This window comes from Carettochelys insculpta, chromosome 3 (genome assembly GCF_033958435.1).
Source record: "Carettochelys insculpta isolate YL-2023 chromosome 3, ASM3395843v1, whole genome shotgun sequence".
Taxonomy (NCBI): domain Eukaryota; kingdom Metazoa; phylum Chordata; order Testudines; family Carettochelyidae; genus Carettochelys; species Carettochelys insculpta.
In genome coordinates, this window is record NC_134139.1 from 201,575,610 (window position 1) to 201,583,843 (window position 8,234).

The following is an 8,234-nucleotide window of genomic DNA, read 5'->3' on the forward strand; positions in this document are numbered from 1 at the left end:
GCCCTGTGCTGCAGGTTCCCCAGCCCCGTCCCCGGGAGATGCTGCTGTGATGGATGGGGTTCAGGGGTCCCCCTGCCCTGCACCCCGTCCCCTGGTGGGAGCGACTCTCACTTCACCCCCCAGGGTCTGACATCAGGAGAGGTTTCTTAGGCCACAGATGCCCAGTTTCTGCCAGGAGTGACAGCACCAGCTATCGGAAGAGACAGTCCTTCCAACCTATCCTGGGGAGAAGATCCCAAGGGGGGCCCCTCTGGGATGCAGCTTTCCCCCCCCTCAGGCTGGCTGCCTTCCAGCTCTCCCTTACCCTAGCCTCTACCTGTGGGCCCCACCCTCGCCCCCCCAAGTCCAAGCCAGCTCGGCTCCTCCCTCCTGTATGTTCAGGGCAGAGGTGTCACCTGCCAGCTGTAGCCCCAGGATCCTCCTTTGCCCCTGGGAGCTATTCGGCTCTTGTTGCTCATACGTAGCTTGAGTCTCCCTTTGGCACTCCCCCCACTCCATCACATGCTGCTGCTGCGGGGTGTCCCACCCCCTCCTCTCGGGGGCCCCTCGAGGTTCCGCTCCCCCCTGGCCCGGGGATGGGGCATGGCACTGTCATTCGGGGTGGCGGGGGGCAGGGGCTGATGCAGTGCTGTGAGGGCCATGGCCCTGGTGTCCTTGGGGCCATGGCCATGTGAGCATGTGGGGGGCCCTGGACACATATCTATTACCCCCCGCCCCTCAAGCCCAGGGGTGTCCACCAGAGGGGGGTACCTACCTGTCGGTCCGCTCCCACGGTCCGGAGATCCCCAGGGGGCGGAGGCCCTGCTGCTGCTCCGGGATGGCAGGAGGAGGATCTGCAGCCCGGATTCTGCGGAGGAGGAGCCCCCCTCCTCCTCCTCCTCCAGCCGCGATGTCCCGGGGCTGGCCTCCGGGGCGGACTCCGTCTGCAGGACCTGCTGGGGCTCATCGGCCAAGGTGTCAAGGGTGGCCACTTGCAGACCTAACCTCAAACACTCACTCAGTTGTGAAGTCACTTCGTCTTTTATCAGTTTATTCTGTATGATTTGCGTTATACCTAGAAGTCCTTAACAGCAACACAAATTTGAGGGAGTGCTTAATGAGACAATACAATTTACCATAGTTAAAACTGTGTGGAAAATTAAGATCTATCTGGAGATGACTGCAACAGACCCTTGCAGTCTCAGGACTTATTTATTTTGGCTTTAGTTATCTCCCAAGAAGGAGCAGTGAGAGCATTGGAGAGAGGCGTGTACTTTAAAAGAGCTGGCTGAGAAGTTGGCTGGACCTTTCCTGTTCATTTTCAATAAGTCCTGAAAGTGGGAAAGTTCCAGAAGACTGGTAGAAAGTTATTATTGTGCCAATATTTAAAATGATTGATCAGTAGTTCTGTTAGGCCATAGGAACTTGTTGGTTTCTTAGTCTTCTACCAGTCATGGGAAAGAGATTGCATCACTTGACATGGACAGGATTCACACAGAATTAAAAGCAGGCTATTTGATTTAGGCCAGTCAGTATGGGTTTATGGAAAATAGGTCTTGTCAAAATGACTTAAAAATTTCAGGTAAATATAATTAATAAGGGGCACATTGAGTGGATCAAATGCTATGTGGTAAGTGTAACATGTAACATAAGTTATCATCAATCATAGGGCATATTTCTACTGGGATATGGTAGGGACTGTAGATCAATAGATAGTTTAATTGACCACTTGCAAAGTCTAAGGGGAGGGGTAGCTCAGTGATTTGAGCGTTGGCCTGCCAAGCCCTGCTTTGCGAGCTCAGTCACTGAGAGGGCAATTTAGGGATCTAGAGCAAATATGGGGAAAAAAAAAAAAAAGCCTGTCAGGTATGGTGATAGGGCCTGCTGTGAGTTCATGGGGGGGTGGACTGGATGTGGTGACCTCTACAGGACAGGTATAACAAGGCCCATGTTTTCACGGTGATTTTATTCAGATTTGCACAAAGGCCCCATTGCAAAAGGGGATTCAGGACACAGGGCACCCCTGGGACTGGCATGGCAGCATAGTGTGTCTTTTGTTAATAAATTGTATCAATATCTTATGTGTCTTTAGGCATCCAATAACAGAGGTGGGGGGAAGCGATTTGTGAATGAAGGAGGGGAGGGAATGGAGGAGAACAAGGAGTGGGAATCGACTACATTGATAGGCCAGGCACATAGGAGCCACTGGCACGTGCAGGAAAGAAGCAGAGCTCAGAGTTAGTCTTGTTCACTTTGTTCAGGTTTGCTGGTGATGGGAGGTTTCCTCATCAGGTAGATGGGGAAATTTCAGGGATAGACAGTAGAAGAGAGGCAGCCATGTTAGTCTGTAGTCTAACAAAACAGACCAGCGGTCATGTAGCATTTTAAAGACTCACAAAATGATTTATTAGGTGATGAGCTTTTGTGGGACAGACCCACTTCTTCACATCAATAGAATTTCCAGTCCAGACTGACAGTTATGTAGCACAGAGGGGCGAACCAGCAAGCTCCAAGATGGGAACTGCCCTCCCACCACTTCCAAATTAATCATTGGCCTCAGCCCAAACACCATTAGGTAGGATGATACAACCAGAGAAGATTATGCGATGGAAGCTGCATCTATTCTGGCATATCTGCAGAATGAACTACGTGCAAAAATGGAAGACCCTGGTATTTGGCATAAGGGATGTCTGGAACAGGACAGACAGACCCTACAGAGAATGGGGAGGTGATATAGCAGACTGGTGCAGAGCTAGTGTAAAGAAACTAAGCTTTTCTGCACTGGACAGGGAAAGATGGAAGGAAATCATGAGGGAGGCATTGGACACCAATGGGCATTGAGGCCATGGTTGTTGATGAGGATGACTACCTGTTCTCTTCTTACTGAGAGAATGAAACAAATCCCAAGAGTTGTTGCTGGGCACCTCCAGGTGCCACTGGCTTCCACATTATTTGATACATCAGTGTTATATGTTGTTACTGTAGATATTATAAAGACTGGTGCTTGCTGTGGGTGGGAGGAAAAAAAACCCACATATTTCACTCATATCACCCAATGTAAAATCCCTCATTTCAGATATATACAGGAAAATATGTTTGAAAACAACAGCAACAACAAAAGCAACAAACACGGACACAGACATTCCAGACACTTACTTTGGGATATTATTATTATTATTATTATTATTATTATTATTATTATTATTTATAAATACCTCTTTTTTATAATTTTGGGATCTTGAAATTTAAAATGTAAAGTTTCCCTGAAAAAATACACAATATTGATTAAATAGTGCTTAAAAATACACAGATTCACACACATCTGACCAATGGTTCCTAGTTACAACTGTGTTCTGGAATACCTCTGTGCCCTTGGACCCTCAATTAAATGTTATAGGAGGTCTTCCATTGTCTTCAAAGATGCTCTAATATGAGTAGGTGTTTACGAAGTGTAATACACATATTGGAACCACTGAAGGAAAGGAATTATTCACTGTAATTTCCAGAAATTCTCCAAGAATATTTATGGTGCTGTGCATATAATAATTATCATTATTAAGCTATTGCAACACAAGCTTAATAAATGTGCAATGTTTTAAATCAAAATTTCAACAGCTCCACATTTCACAATCCCCAGCAGCAAATAAATAGAGACTCCCCAGCTCCTCCTTATCTCAAATTCTTTTCTCTCCAGTGACAGTGAGTTCCCAGCCAAACTTTAACCATGAAGATTCTTTGCCTTCTCTTTGCTCTCTTCTTCCTGATGCTGCAAAGCTCTCCAGGTAAGATCATAATGAAACAAAGAGGCAATATACAGAGATGATTTGTGAGTTTGTTCTAAGATTTCCTAGAACTTGGTATCATATTTTTCAAAAGTTTATTTCTAAAAAGTAGCATGATTTTCACCAGGGATTTGACATTGGATTAGGGAATAGTCCAGTGGTCAGAAGGTGGCATGAATGTGCCAGCTAAGTGTTATTCAGATCAGGAAGAACTATGAATGGCAATAATATTGCTAATGTGTTCCTACTGCAGTCTCACAGGGACTGGTTCTTGGAGCAATATTGGTAAAGAAAATATGAAATTGTAACTGTCCATAGGCAGACTTGAAGCTGGGACTTTCTTTGTGCAGGTACCTCTACAGCTTAAGCTAAAAGCCAGCTGGCTCTCAGCTTAGTCTGTAGAGAACATTTATTCTGCCTCTGTGAAGTGGTCTAGGTACCACTACATGGGCCAGTTAACCACACATCAGTGTGTGGGTTGAGAAATCATCACCTATCAATTTTGCAGGGGACAAAAATGATGGGAGAAGTCACTCATACAATGGAATTTGGTTCCCTGGGTGAGAGGAGCACAAGCAAAGTATCCCTGACCTGATTCTCCATATATGGCCCAAGAAAGAGAAAGGTTACATCTGGGTAAATAGTGAGATAAGCAAATTTGCAGATGATGTAAAACTACTCAAGATAGTTAAGTCCCAACTAGACAGAGAAAAACCTGAAAAGGATTGCACAAAACTGTGTTACGGGGCAACAAAATGGCACATGAAATTCAGTGTTGGCCAATGCAAAGTATGGTACATTGGATCACATAATTCCAGCTCGACATATAAAATGTTGAGGTCTAAACCAGTTGTTACCACTCAAGAAAGAAGCTTTCATTAATATATACATTAGACACTGCCCAGTACATCAGTTTTAAGAATCAGAATGAGTTACCATCACAGTGGCAGACACGCAGTGAGAATCTGGCAATCCAGGGAGCTGCCTGGTTTCCATCCTGGATGGGGAGCTGTGGGAGTGGTGAAGGACACCCTTACTCAGTTCCAGTGTTCAGAAGCAGGCAGCCAGGGACCCAACACATCTGATGAATTAACTTTCTGTGCACACTTCTCAGGTGCAGTGGTTGAATGGGCACAGAACTACAGCTATATATAGTACCAAGTGAAAGGGGGCACATGACAAAAGTTGGGTTGACTTGGGGGGCTTCCAGTGACTGTGAGTTTTGGTTAATGAGAAACACCCCTCATGTGGCAATCACGGCTTTTATGTACCCCTTTGTGTTAATTGAAATCAAGACTCTTCTCTCTGTGTGCAGGTTTCTCCCAGTTTATCAATGACCCCTGGTCATGTAGACGTGCTGGAGGCTTCTGCCACTTTCGGTGCTTCCCTCCAAATATACCTATAGGATCTTGTGGTTTTGCACAGAGCTGCTGTAGAAGAAGGTGGAAGGTGAGTTCAGGATTCCACTCACAAAGCTTCCCTGTATGAGTAGAATATTTATCCTTCCTGGAGCTGCTCTTCCAGGACTGAGGATGCTCCAAACACATGGCACAAGCCTGGGGCATGGGAAGGGAGAAATGTTTGTCCAGCCGTGGTTATGGGCTATGTGTACCTTATGGTTGGAGGAATTTTACAGCTGCTTTACCCAGGCTGCTCATGGCCTGACCACAGATTGCAGCAGCACCAAGCCTGCACAGTGGTCAGTACTACAGAGATGCCCCTCTGCTAGCCCAGGGATGAGGTGGTGGCAAAGCGAGCACTGCCCCAAGGCTGCGGGATTCAAAATTATCATGGGATCCCGGACGCCACCAGCACCACTGCACAAGCAGCAGCAGCCAAAGCCCCAGGCTCTTTAAATTCCCACCAGAGCGCTGTGCTGCACATTCCAGTTAGATAAATGTGCTGCCAGGGCAAGGACTGGACTGGTGTTCTGCGAGTGGCACTAAGGGCTGGCTGCTGCAAACCTACCTTTCTGCCAGAGGCTCCATCCCTTATGGTAGTGAGGAGCCACGTCCCCTCGACCAGGGACCCTGCTACTCTGTTGGCTCCCCTCTCCCTGTGACTCTCGGCACCACCCTGGGGCAGGGATTACAAGCAGGGCAGCATAGGGGCAATTATGTGAGCCAGGTGTTGCTCAGGTATTGGGTCCAGATAACTGCAGCCCCCAGGAACCGTGTTGTACATAACATTGCTCCCAGTTGTTTGTGGGTTGAAGTTACTTCTGAGAACACAGCTGATGGGCGCCATGGTTGTTATGGCCATTGTTTTATGGATTGAACCAGAGAGCTCCCAATAGAAATGTTCAAGTGTCTTCAGATTAAAGCAAAGAGCCATCTCGTAGCTGGAGCCTGTAATGGAGATGCAGCCTCCACAGCGGGGAATGTGAAACACACACTGAATGTGACCAGGGACATGAATCAAATGGGTCTATATCTTACCCATAGTTTAGTTTTATTTATTTATTTATTCAAAACTTTTAAATTTCACAATTTTGATTAATTTTCATTAAATTTGATTAATTCCCAAAATGGTATCCTAAATTTAAACATTTGTAAAAGTTTAACGAATATTACAGTGATACTGTATATCATACATTTCCGTCATTTTAATATTTAATTTGGTGGGGAAGTTTATTGATCACCTAGGTACTTTTTTTTGTTGCAACTGTTACTTTAAATGCATAGATTGTTACAGGTAGTACCTTGGTAAGAAAATAAGAACCTGCCTCCTTTTCTGGGAGGTAGGGTTAATGGAAGGGGAGATACATGATCAGACATGAGGCATAATTACTTCAGAACTTGTGTGTCAACCAGTTCATGTGTTTTGATGTAACTGAGTATGTTGCGAAGTCTCTGGAGAAGCATGTGGCAACTGGGAATATGTATCGTCTGCTCTGGAGTTAGGCAGGGGTGCCTGCACTCAATGTTCAGTGATGCGGAAATTCCTGCTCTGCCCTCCATTTGAAATGCAATTAAACAGAGACTGGGAGTGGTTGGCCCTTCAAAAAGCAGTTTCTCTGTTCTTGATGTTCACAACTCCACAATAGAATCTGACAATGGGCCACATCCCCCATGACTGAGCTGACATGGTTTTTCTCCTCCCTTGATGCATACTACTGATAACAGGCCATTTCCAATTGACTGAATAGACCTTGTCAGTTCCGGCCTCCCCTTTTACTGGGACCCCCCTCTTTAAATACTCCTCTGAACCCTCCCCTGCACTCATGCATCTCATGAAGCTGGTCTTTGCCCATGAAAGCTTATGCTCCGAAATATGTTAGTCTGTAAGGTGCCACAGGACTCTTGTTGTTTTTGAAATGCAATGTTATATTGTTCTTGTAATGGCTGTAAACATAGAGTGTGAAAGTTTCTTCCTTTTTTGTAGTCCACAGAGTGAGTGCCGGAAACAAAGATTGGGAAATTGGTGAACGACATCTCGTTTCTAAAATCGTAGGATGCTTTTCTTCTGGGCTGAAAAGAATTTCACAAACCATGAAAATCCACAATATTGCTCTTATGCCACCTCTAATAGCTTGTCCTTCTCCTTTTAATAAAAAGTAACTGGCTCTGCATCACAAATCGAGTGTGCATTTCAATTGACATGGAGAGGTTGTATACCAATTTTTTTACTCTATGTTTTGGAAAAATTATATACACATAAAAGAAAAAATCACTGCCGTATGTTCATTTCGACTAGAAATGGTCCTTGTCTCGGGACATACATAATTATGATTTTTCTAATATCGTGTTCATAAATCTTTACCTGTCCCATCATTCTTCATTCATTCAGCATTTAGTTTGTGCAGTAGTCTGAGAAGCTTTGTCACAAGTTGGCTTCACAGTGTGGAAAGGCCACGTCAGTGCTCTAAGACATGATTTTCCTCTCTTCCCCCTTCTCATCTGACACACACTCCTCCCCAGTGTGAAGGCCCCTTTTTTCTACCTACTCTTCCAGCCGTGGTCATGTGCTGCAGGCTCTGGTGCATGAAACCTAACAGAAACATAAATAACACTGGTTTCTACAAACCCGACAACATTTCCAAGCACGGGTTGAACTGAGGCAGAACTCACAGCCACTTTGCTCTTTCTGCGTAGCTGCAAAATACGGTTATTCAGCTGCACCATTTACCCTCAAACTTTTGCACCAGATTTGGGTAAAGTTCACCACAGAAGGGAACACGCTGACATTCCTTCCCACCCACAACTGCCCTGCTCTGCTGGCATTGGCAGCCGTGCCGCTGCTGCCCCCCCACTGCACCTCTAGCTACTGAAATAGAAGGATCAGCTCAGCTTGCAGAACTAGCAGCAATCAAGCTGGCCTGTGAGGCGGGTGCTAGCACTATTTACGCTGACTCCTATGCTGTATGGGCTGGAGCTACGCAGTGGATAACTAACTAGAAAAATAATAACTGGGAAATTGGAGGAAAACCAGTATGGGGAGTAGATTACTGGAAATGGATATACCATCATGCAG

The 8,234-nt window shown here is 45.6% G+C and overlaps 1 long non-coding RNA gene across 1 annotated transcript; it reads left to right on the plus strand.

Moving 5' to 3' along the window:
* The first annotated feature begins 3,672 nt into the window (after positions 1–3,672).
* On the plus strand, positions 3,673–7,394 carry LOC142010629 (uncharacterized). Its single transcript, XR_012644853.1, has 3 exons — positions 3,673–3,761; positions 5,077–5,210; positions 7,146–7,394. It is a non-coding gene; the product is annotated as an uncharacterized LOC142010629 (long non-coding RNA).
* The last annotated feature ends 840 nt before the right edge of the window (positions 7,395–8,234 follow it).